Raw genomic sequence first — 21,185 nt, 5'->3', positions numbered from 1 at the left:
GTATTTCTATCATAACTTAATCTTGGGTGCTCGTATGGACATGTGCACTGGTATTCATCATCAGAGTGACATCATGCATCTATGGTTAACTATGCAACAAAATATTCTGAGGGAATATTTCGCTATCAATAAATCTCATCATGCTATTTTAACATTTTCCAATATTAGACAATTTTCCTTCATAATTAATCATGATTAAACTACAAAACATATGTTTCCATAAATAACTACCACATATCTCACATAATTTGACTGATTGGTCATATTGCCAACAATCTCCCCCTTTAGTATTGATGGCAACATTTTGGGAAAATTGGCTAAGTCCCAAAAATGTTGTCATACCAATAAAGGTAAATAACCATACATAACATAGTAAAAACATTAGATTCATTTTTTTGAAAAATATTACATCGCTTATAACTGTGATTACAAACATTGCTTAAGGGAAAGCTTACTACTATATCTCAAAGTACAACTATATAACTTACAATTATAATTTTCCTTATTTTGCCCCCTTTGACATCAATGAAAAATGTGTCAAACAAAAAGAAAATCCTATCAAAATCTAAAAGTGGCATCAAAATTTGGAAATAAAATCACCGAAGTTAGTCTTCAACTGTGTAAGATGTTTCTTCCAACTTTCTTTCAGTGCATCTAACACACATATTAGCACACATAAAGCATATGTGGCTAACTCTACTGCATTAAAGTTTGTAGCCACAAAGTTTTCATATGAGGTCTTAGTTGCCAAACATTCCTCCAACTGATTTTGTAACAATGTAATCTATGGGGATAAATGGTCCCTCAAAAGAGTAAATATTTTTAGAGCTTTCTCCTTTTCTACTTGTATATCCCAAATGCTATCATGAAGTGCTTGCATTGTATGCTCAAAGGTTTCTAACTTCTAATTTTTTTTTAGAAATTTTTCAGTGAGCGTCTAAAGCTTAGTTATCTTCTTTTTGATTTGCTCATCAAAACTATGAAGGTGAAGATATGTCATGTTACATTTATCATATATCTACTTCCCTTCTTCCATGTTCTGCCTCAATACCTTAATGCATATATTTAATTTTTTCATATCATTTCTTATATTTGTATAGATATTATTAAGAGTCTTTCCATCATGCTCAGTTTGTGCTTGAATTGTAGCAACACTGGTAAGCATTGTAAACTCATTATCAAAGATTTTGCATAGAACTGTTGCTCTCTACTGAATGTTTGCAGATGTATCAATAGAGCTTACTATCTTCTCCAATCTATCCAAAACTGAAGTTAAAGTCTTCTCAATTGACTTAATTGATTTTTTCTTTTAAAGAAATTTACTTAAAGAAGATATAAGATTATGTGCTTCATCTTCATCATCTGACTGTACTATTGTGGTGACCTTTTCCACTTGTGTAGGTGGTGTAGAGGGTTTCACTATAGTTTTTGCTAAGGGTGCACTTTTAGGCTTAATCATAGTTTCAAATTTCTTCTTAGAAATTACATCTTCTTTCTTTTGCTCCTACTCTTCTTCTTCATCATAAAAGCTACTATAGTCAACAATATTGCCAACAATGACAAAGCCAAAATCTTTGAATGGGTCTTTAGTTCTATCCACTATTATATTTGTGTTATCTACTTCCATGCATTCACTATTAATGATAATGTGTGGTGAATCACTTGGAATTGAAGTTTCAGCTAGTTCCTTAGAACTATGAGGTGGACTAACTGTTGTCATAGTAGGGCTTGCCTTCTCTAATTGTGCACTCTCCTTAGACTCCTTAGGCATAGTAGACATGTGTGTGACTATTTCCCTTTTGAGTTTCCACATTCACTTCTTCACAATTTTCTCCCATAAGAAGAATAGATCTTTTCTTAAATCTTAGCAATAGTGCTATTCCTTTCAGAATTTCCTTTATCTCTTCCCCATTATTTACTATACATAGTTTTCTTCACTATATTCATCCTTATTTGTTTATCCTCCTCAAGTACTCTACTTTTTCTATTTCTTAGTCTATTGTAAAAATCTTTATGTATTTGACCTTTTATATGCTATCAAACCTTTTATCTTTCATAATCATATTTCTAACTACAAAATTTTATAGCTATCTCCTATCCATATTATTGTACAAATCATAATAATTATTTAATTGCACAAATTTATTGTCATTAATAATTTGAATATTAAGATTTTCTACCTTTTCCTTCCATGCTTTTCTTCCAACTGAGATCTTTGCTTCTTGATCTACTGGCTCTACTAGTTTGTCACCAGTTTCTTCTTCATATTTTGAGGAAGTAATTTTCAAGGTTCTTCTCCTCTTACTTAGACCACTCATTGTTTGATTGACTCTTTTCTCAGGAGGTGAATTAGTTTTCTCAAACCTTGTGGACTTTCTTGATGTTGATAGTTTCTCTATTTTCTTTGGTTTCCTCAAGGGTTGCTACTATAGAACTACTGCATATGGCACTATAGATACTTGTGCACTTGTTTGTGCAACTGTGTCCTCTTCAGTAGGTCTGGCTATTGCAATAGGTGTAGGGGTCAATAGTTCATTTTGACGTCTAGCCTTCATTTTCGAGGCTATCCCTTTTGTCCTCTTCAAATTCCTTTCTAGAAATTCTTGAATCTTTTAAGATGGAATCAATCACTTTGTCTACATCCTTCTTGATATCCTTGTCCACTAGATTTTTTTAACTTCGGAGTGTAGAATTATCTATTCATAGCCTTCAATTAGTTCAACACTCATTTCAAAACCCATAGGTTCAATGAACTTCACTAGAGGAACTACTACCTCCATGCATGTGAAATCTATTTCTAACATGAAACATAATTCATCCTTATATTTTTCTATAAGTATAGAAGGTATCCTATAGCTTTGCTTCATTTAAACTTTGAATGATTTAATCATTCCATCAATATCATTATCCCTGACTATTTTTTACTTAGATCTGTAAGCACTAGTGATAGTTTGCATTGTGCACTCATCTCCATCCCAATTTTAGATACCAAGAAACTTATTTGCTACAAAGAAGAATATATGAGTCAATAGGGATTCAAACCTAAAGACTACACTCCTAGACTTCTTGATTTTTTATATGTTATCCAACAACTAAGTTTAGATAATATCACATAGATTAACTTTTTCACCCTTTACTGCCATCACATAAGCTACATGAAGAAACTCGACAAGGACTGAATCTATCCTAGATCCATGGTTTAACTTATATCCCAAAACTTTATTGATAAGTCTCACTTCATTATCTTGAATGGTATTGATCTTCAGGTTTCTGGCATTAAAACTTGTGTTGATATTTGTTTCAACTATCTTGTGCACATTCTTTATGTTCATGGGATAGCATCATTCATTACTCAAACATATGACCTTGTGAATTATGTCATTATCAATGCATATCATTGAATCTCCCAACCATATAACATCATCATGAACTCTTCTTAGAATGATTCTTGTCCATTCATGGTTATCAAAGCTTGTATATAACATATTCTTAACTAGGTTAAATTGTTCTAGGTATGCATATTCTGAATTCAATAACAAATCATTGTTGCACTTTCTCTCCAATTTCTTCTAAATTTTAGTATCTCCTAAGCTTTCTATTTTATAGTGCATGAAACTTCTTATGTGTTCGACATGAAGAACATTTTCTAGTACTTGTGAAAATGCTCCAATGGGGTCATCAAGTAAAGAAACAAATGAGTGTTTCTTGAAGTTATATCTAGGTCTATCCCTAATATTAAACACTTCTTTTCTTGCCATTATTGAAACTATGCTCAATGAATTTGAAAAATACCTCAATTTTGCATTTTAGGGTTTTCAACAATCATGTATAGCTACAAACTTCTTTAGTAGTTCAAATCTCTCTTCAATCTTGCACTTAAGATTTCACACAAGAAAATGATGTTCGTAAATTAATTTTCATCCTTTAAATGTTTTACAATCTATACTTTACTTTAAATGCATATTTTCCACCAGTTTAAAATACTATCTTTGTATAATAGAGAGGTTATTTTTCTTACATAACCTCACACTGGTCATATTAAGCACTGCACACTTCACTGTAGACTCCCCTCATCGTGTAGTATATACTACTAATTGTTCAACTTTTGATAATCTTTCTAACATTTGTTATTATTAACGGCCACACTATTTTACTGAGAATTCTTAATGCAAGTAAGATGGTTCATTAACAATAAGTGACTTTACTATATTATTAGGTACATTAGGATGTGCCTCTTCCTGAACTATATGAGAACTTCCAGTTTCTTTTGCCTTCACAAATGTTTCACTAAATTCTTTTGTCAACTCCTACATTTCTTCCTTTAGACTATCATCATTTCTTCTATTGATCCTTTTGTAGTTTTGATTCCTAGTAAGGTTTCTTCTATCCATTCTTTAAAACTTTGTTGTATGTCCAGAGTTATTACATAACTGACATACAGGTAAATTCCTTGTTTGTTCATTACTCTGGTTGTCAGGTGCTCTACAATTCCTTCCACTGTGTCCAAGATTGTTGCATCTATAATAGATAATTTGTCTTCTTTCTCCACTTTCATTGCTATGAGATCTTCTATTTCTTGCATGGTTAGTGTTCCTAAACATTCTACTATTTGCATTATCATTATCAAATTTATGTTTCTTACAATATACTAGATGATGTCCACCACCATGACAATTATGAAAATAAAAAATTGAAATAGGTTTAAAAGACTTACCTTTGCAATCATCTTCAATACGCTCAACTTCATTACACCTAGCATGAGATTCCTTTCTTCTATTATCTTCATCTTGATCAAATTCTTTAGATTTCTTAGAGTGAGTAACATTCTCCTTGTCTTTAGATATTCATATTTTTTGCTTATGTTTATATCGTTTTTGACTTCATGAGTATTAGGTTCTTTTATCTCAATAGATTTCTTGGTGGATTATTTAAGGAAGAATCCAAGTCCAGTCTTATCATAACTAGGTCTCTATATAGATGTTTGTTCTTCAATATTTTCATTGCTGGTATATAATTTCTCAAGTTGTTGTTTTCTTTGCACCGATTCATCTTCACAATGCATGATGCAACTTGATAGATTCTAATTGAAATGTTACTTTGCTTAACTAGGATCTTAGATATGCAATTTTTAGCTTTTGGTTTAGAGTCATTCTTTCCTCCATTTTTCTTAAGACTTAGCTTGAGTTCAACTAATTTTAGCTCATATTTTAAGATATCATTTTCTTTCTTTAGATCTTCAATATCATCATCACTAGTTTTCTTGCTAGGTCCTTTTTGCTATAGGTCATCTATCTTGTCCTTTAGTTCACCAATGTAAGATTTTGCATCTTTATATATGTCTTTTAGGTCATCTCTTTCATTAGTAAGGAGATAAATTTGTTCGAGAGCTTCTTCAAGATTCTTCATCAATTGTTCCATATCCATAGGGACCTTATTCAAGCTATTAAGCCTCTTCTGAATAAGTAGGCTTTGATACCAATTGTTAGAAATAGATAATACTGAGAGGGGGTGGGGGTGAATCAGTATTTTCAATTTTTTTCCCACAACTAGATATTATTAATTACTTTAATACATGCATAAAGAAGTAAACCAATAATTTTGAATAGTATAAACAACCATACATAAAGAGAGCTCATAATACCATATTTTGATAACTAGGGAAAACCCTAGTGGGGATGAAACTCACAAGATGATTCATTTTATATAAGAATCCAATTAAGTATATTGACCTTGTTATGAGTCTATGAAGAATGTATAGTGTCTCAAGTCCCTATTAGGAGACTAGACCTTGTTAGTAGCCTCAACCCTATTAGGAGTTGCCTCAATCTTGTTAGGAGTTGGTTGATAATATACAAATGTGTGCAAAAAGAGCCCACTTCCCTAACATGCAATTATACAATAAGTTCTTCAAGAGAATAGATATACATAAAATACTGGATCACTTGTACTTTTCAATTCTTCTAATTGTTAGTTCTTCATACAAGGAGTGACTATGCATACATCAATTTGCATAATATCTTGCATTATCAGGTCACATAACATTACTTCGCATTAGATATCATAGCATCACATAGCATAATATCGCATAGCATACTAACTTCACAATTGAAGTTATTTATTTGTATTAATCATATTAATAAATTCTTCCTGAGTCGGCTCACATATCATCCTTAGAGTTGGCTTATCAAGATTAATAATCAAAACAATTCTATAAATGATACAACTCAATTTGTTGGCATGTTCTAGTCTGCACTATGAAGTAAATACATAGGTATTTCCTTCATAACTTAATCTCGGTTGCTCATATGGACATGTGCATTGGTATGCATCTATGGTTAACTATGCAAGAGAATATTCTGCTATCAATAAATCTCATCATGCTCCTGTAACATTGTCCAATACTTAAACAATTTTCCCTCACAAATAATCACGATTAAACTACAAAACATATGTTGCCATAAATGACAACCACATATGTTACCTAATTTGACTGATTAGTCATATTTCAAATAGTATCTACTTCAAGAAAATTTTTAGTGGTGAGTTTGTCATTCTTCTTCTTTAAATTGATGAAATGTTAGTAGCTAGCATAAATAGAAGAATAGTTAATAAGTTGAAGGAGAATATGGCAAGCAGATTTACAATGAAAGACTAAGTGGCAACCAAGAAGATTCTTGGCATGATGATCACAAGGGATAGGAAAAAGAGGGAAATCACTTTGTCTCAAAAAAAATACATTGGCAAATTTTTTGAGAGATTTGGCATGGTCGATGCAAAAGTTTCTCCTATTCCCCTTACCTATCATTTTTGGTTGTGTTTTGTATTGTGCCCAAAAACACTAGAGGAAAAAGAATTGATGGAGAAAATTCCTTACAAAGAAACTATTGATAGAATTATGTATGCCATGGTTTATACATGCCTTGATATTGCTCGTGTGGTGGGAGTTGTGAGAAAATTCATGATAAATCCTAAAATCTCTCACTAGGAATCTATCAAATGGATATTAAGGTATGTAAAAGGCACTTCATATTATGTCTTATGTTTCAGAGGAAATAAGATTTAGCTACACAGTTACACAAATTTTGATCTTGTCAGATAATTGGATAAATGAAGGTCTACCACTAATTATAACTTCATGTTTGATGGAGCTGCGATCAGTTGGGCTTCATGGTTGCAACACTAAATTGCTCTTTCTTTAGTAGAGACTAAACACTTAGCTCTTTCAGATGGTGCAAGGGAAATTATTTAGCTTCAATAATTGTTTGGTGACTGGAAAGTTCATCAAGTGAATATAATCTACTTTGTGACAACCATGACATGATCTTCATGGCACATAATCACTCATCACAATGTCACTCCAAGCATGTTGATGCACATGCTCACTTTATTCGTCATGTAGTTGAAAAGGGCAAGCTAAAAGTTGTCAAGATTGACAAAAAAGATCAATCTAACTAATATATTCACAAAGGTTGTTGCCAAAGAGAAGTTATAATGTGCTAGAAATTCTCTTGGTCTTTTTAAGAAAAGATAAATCATCTTTTGAGTAGGGCATTGGGTGATGAGCTACAACATTGGGTTTCCTTCAAGTGGGGGTTTGTTGATATGTGAAGGCCAACAATCATGGATTTTTTTCCCTCCATATATTGTGTCACTTTTTTTCATGAGACTTTTCAATTGTAATGTTATTGCACCTTATTTATATGCTACCCCTACTCATTTGTAAATATCTTTTATATTAATACAATACACTGCAGTCTAGACATATTCACATTTTTGGTGAACCAAGATAAATATAGTATCATTTATTTCTCTCCTTTAATTGTAAACTCATCTATTATTTTCTATTGTGCATACAAAACTTTCATTAAAAATATTAAAACTTATCGAAGTATCATGTTTTACAATCCAAGATAAAATTATATATAAATCACATTATTAAAAATATAACTCTTAAAAGCTATCATTCCATGAAATCCACCCATATAAGAGTTAAAATGATTCATCCAATCAAATCATAAAAAATATTTTATAGAAATTATTAAGTGAAAAATCTTGCATCTAACTATTCACAATGTATTGATATTATATAAAAATATAAAAAATTGATAAATTTTAACTACTTGAAAAGAAAACTTTTAATTGTGAGTTAATGCATGAAATGTGAAAAGTATCACAATATTACTTAGTCTACTCAAATGTATGAATATAAACAATTTAGTTTAGTTTTTTCTTAATGGTCCATTTCTGTTAATCAACTAATAGACTTGTTACATATTCAAAAAAAAGGGGTTGGGGGATACAAGATCACCCCATGAATGTTCACACAACAGAAGTTGGAACCAATAACTATTCACCCAAAACACATATAAGTAGTTCCCTTAGGCTGCAAGAGTAGTGCTAGTTAAAGGGGGATCATCATGATCATTATAACTCTAGGAATCGTTGGGATTGGCTAGTGGACTAGGAATAGTCCAGCCATCAGTAACATCTTCATCATCACCTTTCTCTTTATCTTTATCCTCTGCCCATGAGAGAGAAATTACCAAATCTAGCCGAGCTAAAGATCACTTGGAGCCACTAGAGCCATGAAGAGCAATATGAGGAGTAACCATAGGAGTCAAGTACTAGCTAGAACTATGGCGATGTGGAGAAGTTGAGTGGCATCGCCAAAAAACATCGCCACCATCAAGAGAGTGGTGATGGGGAGCCTACAAGCACAACATATGCAAATGACAAGTAGAAGAAATATGACCCTGAGGGTGGCCCTAGGGTGGAATGTGGTAAGCCAAAGAGTTAGGACGAACTCTAGTGATCATGCAAGGTGGATTTCCCCAATGATTGAGCAATTCTTGGAGGTAAGCCACCTCTAGTGCCACCTTTTTCACTTGGACCTAGATCTACAACATCACATTATTAAAAATGCATGCTCTAGTATACATAGAAACATTGATATCAAGAAAGTTGAACTAGTGAAAAGAACAACATTCCTATCTTTCCACAAGGTAATCAAAATCTTCATCCTAAAAGTATGCCAGATTTGGGTAAATTAACAAAGAATCCTAGGGGATCACCCAAAACAATCATGTGCAAAGAAAATGGTTCTAGCCTAAAAGGCTTTAAAAAATCATTTATCCAATGTCAATAATTATGAGCATGCATACAAAACAAAAAAATATGGAAAAATGACGCAGGATTTTCACAAAAAGGACACCGAGGATCAAGAACATGAAGATGTTTGATCTGCAGCCTAAGGGAAAGCCCTTGAAACAATAGACACTAGTAAAAATGGGCAATCTTAGGCTTAGTGATAGCATCCCAAATAATACCAAATCAAATCCTCTAGTGATGAGGAGAAGATTGAAGAATTCATTGATGATTAAGAGTATTAATTGTAGGGAGATAGGGAGAAAGCCATCAATATCCTAAGTTGGGCTTATAACTAGTGAAGGGTGTGGTAGGACACCACTTCTAGTATTTCCACAAAGGTCGAAGAGACTAGATTACCAACTTGTGAGGCAAGCGATCGAGAATGGAAAAAAGTGACAAATCAAAAGTTCATTGATCTAGACAAGAAAGATGAAATTGGACTTGCATATCCTCCCAAGATCTGAGATTGAATGTGACCCTAGAGAAGATTTCTTTAGAAGTCTTGATGCCACATTTGATAAAATACAGGGTACTAGTGCCTTGAGACTTAGCCAAAGGAATACCTTGAATAGAAAACTTTGGAGACCACCAAATGTTCTGCTAATTCAAAGGAAGCTCATCAAAAAACCCATCATCATCCTAGCAAAGCCATGGATTCATAGCTTCCCAAGATTCCCAAATGCTCTTGATAACAAAAGAGCCTTGGATATGAATAGGTTCTTGCATAATGAGAAGGGTCTGAAGACCATTCCCCTTCCACGTAGGCCTATTGACAAAACGTCCAAAAGGGATATAGTTCTAAACCAACACTTTCCAAGATTCACTAGTAGTGAGAGCACGAATAATCCACTTAGCACAAAGAGAAAGCCCTTGCTTTTGTGTGGAAAGAAGGCCAAGAACTCCTAACTCTTTATGGAGACAACAAAGATCTGAGGCAACCTTGTGAAAGTCATGCAATGATTAGAGCCAGAAGCCCTAAGAAAGTCACAAAGCAAGTATTCTAGGTTGGGGTAGGAAGCTTTGGAGGGAGCCTAACAAGAGGAGTAATACACATGAGTAGCAGTCAACACCTTTGAGAAAATATGGAATTTTCCCACAAGAGAGTGGGGTTTGGTAAGCCAGTAGTAAAGATTTTTCTTAGTTTTCATGAGCACAAGATTTGAAAAATCCACCAAAGACGCTTTAAATGAAAATAGGATGCCCAAAAGGTGTAAAATCTTCCTGTGAGTGACCCATTTCCACTAAAAAAGAGCAAGCCAAGAAAGAGCCACAAAAAAGGATTGCCTATAATAGAGGCACTTGTGCCACTGAATAGTCAAACCAAAAGCTTGACATAAGTTATTCGAGCATTGCAAGGAATTAGTGATAATCTCCTTGTCTTCCAAAAGAGTGAGAAATGAGTCATCAACAAAGTGACCATTGACAAGGTGATAAGATGACTCAGGGAAGGAAATGCCATGCACCAAACTGAGCAAGTAGGTTATCAAAACCTTCAACATCAAGAACATACAAAGCTGGAGCCAAAAGGTAACCCTAACGAATGGATGAAAATGAAGGGCCACTCAATTCGACCATAAGCTTTGGAAAAATCAATTTTAAAAAACAAACTCAACTAGTTATACTTACGAGCCCACTCCATGCCTTCCCAAATAGTAATGATGTTGTCAACAATATATCTGGATTTGATAAAACCACTTTTCTCAGATCACACGATTAAGCGAAGAAGATGGCAAATCTTGAGAGCTAAGGCCTTAGCAATGATCTTGTATGATAGATTAAGTAGGTTGATGGGCCACTAGTTGAAAATATCCTTAGAGTCATTGGCTTTAGGTATGAATTTAATATTTTCTTTGTTAATAATGGCTCCAAGACTCTTAGTATGATATGCTTCAACATAATCTTTTTATAGGTCTAGGCCAATAGACTCCAAAAGGTGCTTGTAAAGTTCATAGAGGAACCTATCACACCTAGGGACTTGTCATCTACCATAGAAAAGACAACCTTCTTAAGGTCTCTGATGGTGAGAAGCTGCTCATAGAAATCTCATTTCTCAACTGCTAGTTTGGAGTAACCAGAATACACTTTATGAGAGCTTCCTCCCAAGCAACTGAATTACCCTACAAACCAAAAAAAAAATCATAATGGTGCACAAACTCTTGTAGGATGTTAGGGAGACTGGATAGAATAGTAATTCTCTATTTAATCTTTTTAATCCCAATGTTGGTATGATGGGCCTTGATAGCCAAGAAGAATTCTTTAGAAGCTTTATCACTAATTAGCGACTAGTGGAGGTGAGCCTTGATCTGGACACCCCAAAAAACATAATTAGATCAACAATTTGTTTCACATGGTGAAGCTTGGCAAGCTTGACTAGAAAATCTAAATCAAATGAGTTAAGGGAAGAGCTTCAGAAGCCTTCTTGAGAGTTGTGGTATTATATTCATAAGATCTCTTTCTGAATATATCTAATTCTTTCCCATAGATGTGAAAAAACCTAGCGGTTCTAATAATAGCATCATTCCATCCTTGAATCCAACTTGTTTGAGAGTGTTGTCTTGGATCTAGGTTCCAGACACACAGAATGTGAGAAATAGTAGGAGCATGTGTCAAAATTGATGTGTTAAGGAAAAATTGAATTTTGATAGATCACTAGACAATAGTTTTTGAAGAAATGGTAAAATAAATGGGATAGTGGTCTGACAACATCACATTCTGCAAGGGAGTGATAGGTAATTCTCGATCTTCAAAAAAAGGGGAAAAAAAGATTGTGCAATAATCATGGCATAACTGAGATGCTTTAATATACGGTCTGAGCCAGCTCCAAAGTTAGACCATGTGTGGTAGACCTTACTCTGGTGATGACGATTAGTATTGGGATAAAAAAATACCCAATTTATTGTGCATAAAGTATAATGATTCCCTTTCCCCAGTTATCCAGTGAAAAAGAAAAATGTCTTCTTTGTTAGAAGCCAGTTCAACCATATTAAAATCACCACACATAACCCAAATAGTTGGCAGCAAGTTGTCATCCATCCAATACCAAATTTGAGAGTGTTCCACAAAATCATTGGGAGCATAAGCATTAACTATTCCAAAGGAAAAATTATTGATAGAAAGAAAAATCTAAATAATTATGTTCATGTTGTTAGAACCATGTAAAATAATAGAAAAATTAAGACAAGGTGAAAGGAGAGTAACTACACCACCTCTACCAACTTCATGTTGAGAAGAAAATATAATGTGGTCTGGTCATATGACATGACAGGAAGAATAAAGCATTAAACCAAAGATTTTAACCTCTTGCATAAAAAGGAAATCTATATTGCCAAGTCTATGATCTATTTCCCAAACATAGTAATTTTTGGAGATGTCTATAAGATCTTGCACATTCCATGATGAAATAATTCATGAAAACTCTACCATATATGTCACATCCTCAAGTGAGGAGTTTCTTTTTTGCAAGAACGTTGTAACTTGGTTAAAACCAGAGGGGAACCCTCTGAGAATGATGAACTATTGCTTCTCTTTTGGTTTCTCGAAACACCCTAGTGGACTGCAAGAATACTACAAAGTCTATGTCTCAATGGAGGAACAAGAAGAGTGCAAACCACTATAGAGTGGTAGCCCTCATAGCCACCTTGATCCCCTCAAGAGGGTTTGAAACCTATGAAATGATAGGAATTGATTCCTATGAAATTTTCATTGACCCTACCATGACTAGAGTTTGTGCTCTATTCTTTATAGGAGGGGTGGAAGTTGATGCTTCATTCGACTATTTAGGTGTTGAGGGAGCCTTGCCTTTGTACCCAATAGTGGTCCATTCCTCTTTTTGTTTTCCTTTCGCTAGCTTGATAGGAGAATTCTTGGGTAGGGGTTTAACCCTAGGCACTACCCAAGGGAAAACCCTACTCTTGTGTTCTACTGACTGACACTTATAATATGTGTCTGACAGGTTCAAATCAAGCACCTTCTTAGAGAAGGTGTGTGAACCAACCTCAATCTCCATAGAATCCTTGAGATCCTTGGAGAGACCAACCTTAACAAAAACTTATTTGTAAGGGCAAGCATTGAAAAAATTATCATGTTCCTTAGTAACAACTTTGATACAAGTGTTGGCAATGGGCTCAATGAATTACCAACAAGGTAGTGGGAGACTACAAAACTCAACCCAAAAAAGAACCCTAAGCTTTTTGTCATTAGAGACTGTAAATTCTCAAGACTATTTGTGAAACACAAGCAAGGAGGAAAAAAATGACCAAGGCTATTCCCAAAGGCCACATTAGCGTGGGATGAGTTAGCAAAGTGGAATAAATTAAAAAAACCTTTGGTAAGGTTTTGGTCAACTTTAAAGAAGACTCCATGAGGAGTCTAGCTCTTGGTAACCCATTCTCTAAGCATGGCTTCAAGAGGAGTCCTATGAAAAAAATACCCTATCAATGTATGCTATTCTAACCATTGACATGCATCATCAAATTCATGGAGTGGAATAATGATGTCAGTATTACCTCATGGAGGACCTTTGGAACAAAATTACTAGGGTGTTTTTTCAATGGAGGCGACATGACTATCTGAAGTAGCAACATGAGCACCAGTGTCAACTACTACAAAGTGGAATAAAAAAAACCTTTGGTAAGTTTTTGCACAACTTCAAGGAAGACTTCATGAGGAGTCTAGCTCTTGGTAACCCATTCTCTGAGCATGGCTTCAGGAGGAGTCCTACCCGCAAAATACATTATCAATGTATGTTATTCTAACCATTGACATGCATCATCAAATTCATGGAGTGGAATAATAATGTCAGTATTACCTCATGGAAGACCTTTGGAATGAACATACCAGGATGTTTGTTCAACAGAGGTGAGATGACTATCTGAGGTTGCAACACGAGCACCAGTGTCAACTATTGGGTTGGAACTAGTCGGGCCCATTACAAACTAGCCCTAAAGCTCTTGCATTAAATGTGGTTTGATAGATGGTAGACTCAGGAGGAAAGCTCAGAAAAGGAGTCATATGTAAGAGACGCATAAACCCCTAGTAGAGCAAAAATGAAAAAACCTCAAGCATCTATTCCTACCAATCTCCTTGGTTTAGTTTAGTCATGCCTCGTTCTTAAAATGTGTAAGGTTTTCAAGAAGCATCAAGTTCATTTGAAGTGATAGAAAACTTTTGATATGAAAAAACCATTCAAATATTCTATTAGTGATTCTAACAATTACAATGAAAAATATGACCATTCTACATTATCTAGCATCTTTACTAACAAGATAAATTTAATTAATATTATTAATTTCATAAATTAAAATCATATAAAAAATGTTCGTTGTTGACACATATATTAGAATTATGCACATGTTTACCTTTAACATATATATTTGACTTGTCATGATATATTAAAGCTAAAAATGTAATAATGTATATAGTTAAAAGGAATAAAATAAAATAAATCTTTAAAAATGTAAAGCAAAATCATATAAAAAATGTTCATTGTTGACATATATATTAGAATTATGCGAATGTTTACCTTTAACATATATATTTGACTAGTCGTGATATCTTCAAGTTAAATATGTAATAATGTGTATAGTTAAAAGGAATAAAATAAAATTAAAATAATCTCCGAAAATGTAATTATGGTGATGAAAGCAAAATCATATAAAATTAAAGCAGTAGCTAAAAGGGAAGGGATAATATGCAAACGTCAACATTAAAATTATTAAACTTCCTAGCCGTCAAGTTTGAATGGAAAACATGTGGAAGGGAGGAATTCTTGATGCATCCATCAATAAGATGATATTCGCGGCATGGCCAAAGCTTTTAACTTTTATATTGATTTGAACGTTGGCAGGACCCATTTCGAGGTCTTTCACGTGGCTTGACTGTGGAACATTAATTTACACATTTTGTTGTCGTGCATATATATCTAGCCCATCTCTCCACTTCCTCTTCCTCCTCAGATCATATGTTTCCTCCACCTTCAACGTTTGAAGGATGGGGAAACTCATGAAAAATAATACATAATACTTAGTCTTAATGTATATACATCTTCTCCATTAAAATAAGCAGCAATTTCAGGGGATTCAAATAGTTTCTTGCTTTTCTTGACAAAAATGGTGATTTCAAGCCTTCCATGTGAAGAATCTCTCCTGCAACTCTTGTTGGCTGCCTTTTCAAAGAGTTGAACTCGTCACGTCTGAATGGGAATGAACAAAGGTTTTGTATGAAGTTATCAAGGAAAATATGTTGATGTTAGCACAAAGGAGGAAACAGCGCAGATAGAGCCAACAGAAAAGAATAGAAGAAGAGGAAGAAACTCACCAAGGAAGAAAGACTTTAAAAGGATGGAAATCTACCGTTTCCTAAGGTAAGCTTTTTGTCGATGGCCATTTGGGATATTGTCTTTTTGTGATTGTGGGCTGATATCTGATTTAGTCAAAATTTATTGATATAGGACAATTAGCTTTCAAGATATTGTAACGATACTGGATCCGATAGCTACCAATACAAACCCTAGATTTTGGGAATATTTAGTGTAAGATCATTGGGTTTTCCTGAAGATTTGTCCGAGAGTTTGAACCCTAAACATGTTGAGGAGAAATCAGAAAATACTTTTGTATTTCTTAATCCTCAGAGATTTCTCAAGGACCTCCACTACTACTTTTGTTTTCCTTTAAGTGGGTTTCTTTGAAGTCCCCGTCATGATTTTCCTCCAAATTTTGACATGGAGAAATATGTAAGTTGAGGTAAGGTTTTCATTGAGGACGCCATAAAAAAACCATGTTCAGTCTCATTCAGAGGTAACGAGTTCAACTCGTGGGAAAGGCAATCAACAAGAGTTGCAGGGGATGCTCTCCAGCGCTCCCATGAAGTTGAGAAACTCACAAATTAATTCCTACTGTAATGCTTTCAGAAGACCGGTTTATTGCTGTAATTAGTTGTTTCTTTCCATCAATAAAATACAGTACTTCACAACATTTGGAAATTTAGAGGCTTGGAGGATTAATGGCCCTTCACTGTTTAAACAAAAGACTTCCGAACATTATTCACCAATGCACCAAGCATTATATCATTTTAAAGCCATGCTATTTGAAGGGAAGGATTTTACATAAACAAAACGGTGGATATACTACTCACCTAAATTCTCAATGATGATTGCAACGAATTGATAAATGAAGAATAAGTTTGTTCTGTTGAAGCATAATTGTACTTTTCCCAAGTAATAGATTTCAACAATTAATATTGTATAGATAGGGGAGGGTCATATTATCTTATCATACAATTCACCATGTTTTTTTCAGGAAAGGAAATAGAAAAAATAAACAATGTATTCATCAGAAAACATAATAATAATAATATGAAAAATGAACTTCGGCTGGGAGTTTTTTGCTCTACTAGGGTTTCTTGCTTCATGCAATCTTTTAGGTTTTTGTGTACGGTTTTTCGTCTGAACTTTCCCTCTATTAGCTCCACTTTTCACACCACATTTATTGCAGTAGTTTTTTAGGCTAGGATATAATGGCTCTGGCCAGCAGTGAACTAGTTGTTTTTGTTGTTCACGTTGTTGCTTTGATCTGCCATGGCGCCTCCATAGAACAAACATCTGCGCATGTTTTTTCTAAAGGTTTTTCACGAGGTAATCCTTACATTATCCTTCATTTGCAAGAATTTGATGTTGCATGTGATTGGTTAAAACATCACACCTTAATAGGTTATTTTGTGGGTAGGACTCCCCTTGAAGCTATGCTCCAAGAATGGGTTAACAAAAGCTGGACTCCTCATGGAGTCCGCCTTGACGTTGTGCAAATCCTTACCAAAGGTTTTTATTTATTTTTCTTTGCTAACCCCTCATAGGCAGACATGGTCTTTAACAACGAACCATGGTCTATGCATTCTTCTTTGCTTGTTTTTCAAAAATGGTCACGAGACTTCATAGTCTCGGATGTTAAAAAGCTTAGGTTTCCTGTATGGATTGAATTCCCAGGTCCACACCTACCTTGCTGGCCTTTCATTGAGTCCATTGCCAAAGCCCTTAGCAAAGTTGTCACCAAGGAGCCTGAGAAATTCTTCAATGCCCGCCCGTAATGATGCATTTGCGTAGAGGTGGATCTTTCCAAGGATCTCAAGGATTCTCTAGAAATTTAGATTGCCTAGACCAAAACCTTCTCTCTGAAGGCTCTTTACTTGAACCTCCCCAACACCTGTTATAGGTGCTAGTCTACGGAACACAAGATCAAGGACTACCCTCTGGCTATGCCTAGGGTCAAGCCCACACCTAAAGAGGTGCCTATCAAATAGGTCGAAGGGAAAAAAGAAGAATGGGTTACTATTGGGCATAACGACAAGGCTCCCTCGAATCCCTTGCTTCCCAAATAGTCCTATGTTGTGGTCACTGCGGTTCCTCCTATCCCTATAGGAGCGTCAACTCCCACCATAGTAGGGACACAAGCGGTAGACAAAGGACCTGCTTTCGAAGTTTCGTAGGTTCAAACCCTACTAGCTCGCAAGTGATTAAGGCAACCCCCAGGGTTTTCGCCTTGGCTAGGGTGTGAACTCCTCTTGCTGCCTCTTCCATAGCACCACCAGCAATACGAAATTCTCACAGTCCTCTTGGCAGGATGGCGTGATGTTTTCTTCCCAACAAGAAGCTGGCTGAGGTGGTGTAGTTACTCTCCTATCACCTCACCTTCATTTTGCTATTATTTTGCACGGTTCTAACCTCACACATAGAATTATTTGGTTTTTTCTTTCCATTAAAAATCATTCTTTTGGACTCATTAATGTTTATGCTTCCAATGATGCTATGAAAAGATCTTAGATGTGGGCCTAGTTGGCTGACAACATGCCTCCAGCTACTTGGGTTATGTGTGGGGACTTTAATATGGTTGAAGTGGGCTATGACAAAGACGACATTCTACCTTTTCGCTAGATAGCTGAGGAAAGACAAGCCTAGCAGTACATGCACAATAAATTGGGGCTTTTTGATCCCAATACCAACTATCACTAGGATAGTGGGGTTTAGCACACTTGGTCCAACTTTCAAGCTAGCTCTGACCACATATTAAAATGCTTTGATCGTGCAATGATCATTGCACAATCTTTTTTCTCTTTTTCTGAGGATCGAGATTTGCCTATCATTCCCATGCCAGATGTGATGTTATCTGACCACTACCCCATCTATTTTGTCATTTCTTGGCAAACAGCTGTCCCAAAGGTGGCCAAGTCTTAGTTCTTCCTCAACATGTCTATGCTACTGCATGCTTCCACCATTTCCCACAGCCTACATGTTTGGAACTTGAAGCCACGTCTGCATTCTCAAAGGGGTTGGATTCAATGGTTGAATGATGCCATTACCAGAACTTCTTGGTTCTTGCGCATTTATGGGCGACAATTGGCTATGTTCTGCAAACGGTCCTATGAAGCCAACATGCTTGCCCTCAAAAAAGCCTCTGAGGCCCTCACCCTCAATCCCTTTGATGTGGACTTGCAAATTCAGCTTTCCAAGCTTTTTCATGAGAAGCAAATTGTTGATAATTATGTTGCATGGGGAGCCCAAATCAAAGCCCATCTCCACTAGTTGGAGGTTGGCAACAAAGCCTCAAAGGAGGTTTTTTAGGCTCTTCGTTCTCATCATACCAATGTTGGGATTAAAAAACAAGGAAATTATATTCTATCTAGTCTCCCCACCATCCTATAAGCATTTGTTCATCACTATGAGAATGTGTTTGCTTTGCAAGGAAATTTGGTTGCTCAAGAGGCAGCTCTCAAAAACTGTAACCCTATTACTCCAAACTATCTAGCAGCTGAAAAACACACTTTATATGAGAAACTTCTTACTCTCCATGACCTTAAAGAGGTGGTCTACTCCATGATGGATGACAAGTCCCTTGGGTGTGATGGGTTCCCTTGTGAATTCTACAAACTCCTCTGGGAGCATATAGGTCCTGACTTGCACAAAGTTTATCTTGAAGCCTATCCCTCTAAAAGTTTAGGAGCCATTATAAAAAAAAAAAATATCAAATTCATACCCAAAGTTGGTGATCTAGAGGATATATGCAATTGGAGACCCATTACCCTTCTAAATGTGTCATACAAGATCATTTCCAAGGCTCTCTCTCTCGCTCAAAATCAGGCACATGTTGCCCTTAATTATGCGACCAGAGCAAATTGGATTCATCAAGTCTAGATATATTCTTGACAACATCATTGTTGTCTAGGAGGGAATGGAATGGGCTTGCAAGTACAATCAGAAGACCATCTTTTTAAAGATAGATTTTGCAAAAGCCTATGATCGCATTGAATGACCCTTCATCTTGGTTATGCTCCAGGCTTTGGATTTTGGCCCCAACTTCCTCTAGTCCATGGAGATGTTCTTTGGGGATGTTAATGCTTGCATTACCATTAACAATTCACAATTGGATGCTTTTGGTCTTTTTTGTTCCATTAGACAAGGTTGTCTACTAGCTCCTGTGCTTTATGTCCTTGCTACGAAAGGTTTTGGTTATTTACTTGCGCATTTTGTGTCGTCAGGACTGGTTCGTGGCATTTCCTTCCCTGAATCATCCTCCCAATTAGTCAATGGACAATTTTGTAATGATTCTTTTCTCACTCTTTTAGAGGATGAAGAAAACATCAATAATGCTTTAAGTTGCCTGGACACCTTTTTTCAAGGTTCTAGTTCTTCCATTCCATGGTATAAAATGCTCTGCTTCCACCAGTCCTTTTTTATAGCTCCACTTTGGCTCAGCCAGTTTGTGTGGAAATTGGTTTCTCATGGAGAAATCTTCTACTTTCTTGGCATTCCTTTTGCATTCCAGGTGTCGCTTGTGGAACTTTGGAATGTTGTGTTGGCTAAAATTAGCAAAAAGCTCAACTACTAGATCACAAAGCCACTCTCCCTCACAGGAAAATTTTAGATTTTTTCTAAGATTCTTGCGGCCACTCCTGTTTATTACTCATCTTGCTAGGCTCCATCCAAAGCCTCTTACATGAAGCTGGAAAGATTGCTCAGGGATTTTCTCTGGGCCTTTGGTTCTTACCACCATGGCTTTCACAGAGTGGCCTGGGACTTCTATTGTCTCCCAAGAGATTCCAATGGTCTTGTCTTTCTTTCCACTTAGAGACAAGGCCTTGCTCTCTATGCAAAATGGATTATTAGGGCTCTTTGAGGAGATGAAGCTTGGAAGATTCTGGTTCGGCACTGCATTTTTTCTAGCTTCCTTGTTAATGGGCCTGCTTGGAAGGGGATTGGTTTCCAAACCCTTCTCATTATGCATGAGCCCATGGTCATTTAGGGATCCTTTGTCATCAAGAGCATTTGAAAAGCTTGAGAGGTTGTTAAGCCCTAGCTTCAATGGGCTAGAGATGAATTTTGCAATGGCCTCTCCTTGAATTAGCATAACATATGGTGATCTCCCATGTTTTCCATTTAGGGTACTCCCCTCACCAAGACTCAAGGGGCTAGTGCTCTGCATTTTCTCAAATTTTGTATCAGAACTCCAAAGGACCTATTTTCTTGGGTCACCATGAATTTCAGGACCTGGGATGGTATGCAAGTACAATACTGCCTTGTCCATTCAGATCGACAGACTTTTGAGCTTCTTCTTTCTTCCATCCCTGTTCACTTAGTTCATAAAGTGGGGATTCAGTCTATTCGCCCTTGGTGGCTTGATTGGAGGTGGTTTCCTACCACTCCTTTTTCTAACTACAAGCAAAGTTTGGGCTACAGATGGCTTTCGTCTCATCTTCCCATGGTGGATACGCTAAACCACAAATGGAATTTGCAATCTTCCCTTTCTCAATGGAGAAAATGCTTTGACACCATATGTAATGCTATAACTGAACCCAAGATTGCATATTTTGCTTGGTGTCTGGCCTTCCAAGGTCTTCCCCTAGGGCTTCGACTCAAACACATTGGGGTTCCTAACCCTAGATGCCCCTTTTGTGGACAACCAGAATCTTTCTTGCATACTTTTTGGTTCTACAAATGTGCTCAGAATTATTGGCACTTGATTCATGATTTCTTCAAGTCATTCAGACCTAAC

General features: G+C 35.8%; 1 long non-coding RNA gene across 1 annotated transcript; it reads left to right on the top strand.

Moving 5' to 3' along the window:
• The first annotated feature begins 15,077 nt into the window (after positions 1-15,077).
• On the top strand, positions 15,078-16,118 carry LOC149544981 (uncharacterized). Its single transcript, XR_016355304.1, has 2 exons — positions 15,078-15,508; positions 15,596-16,118. It is a non-coding gene; the product is annotated as an uncharacterized LOC149544981 (long non-coding RNA).
• Positions 16,119-21,185: the final 5,067 nt, after the last annotated feature.

The sequence above is a fragment of the Cupressus sempervirens genome, chromosome 8, assembly GCF_028749045.1.
Source record: "Cupressus sempervirens isolate cs-2001-9-10 chromosome 8, ASM2874904v1, whole genome shotgun sequence".
Taxonomy (NCBI): domain Eukaryota; kingdom Viridiplantae; phylum Streptophyta; class Pinopsida; order Cupressales; family Cupressaceae; genus Cupressus; species Cupressus sempervirens.
This window is presented reverse-complemented; position numbering and strand designations above follow the sequence as displayed.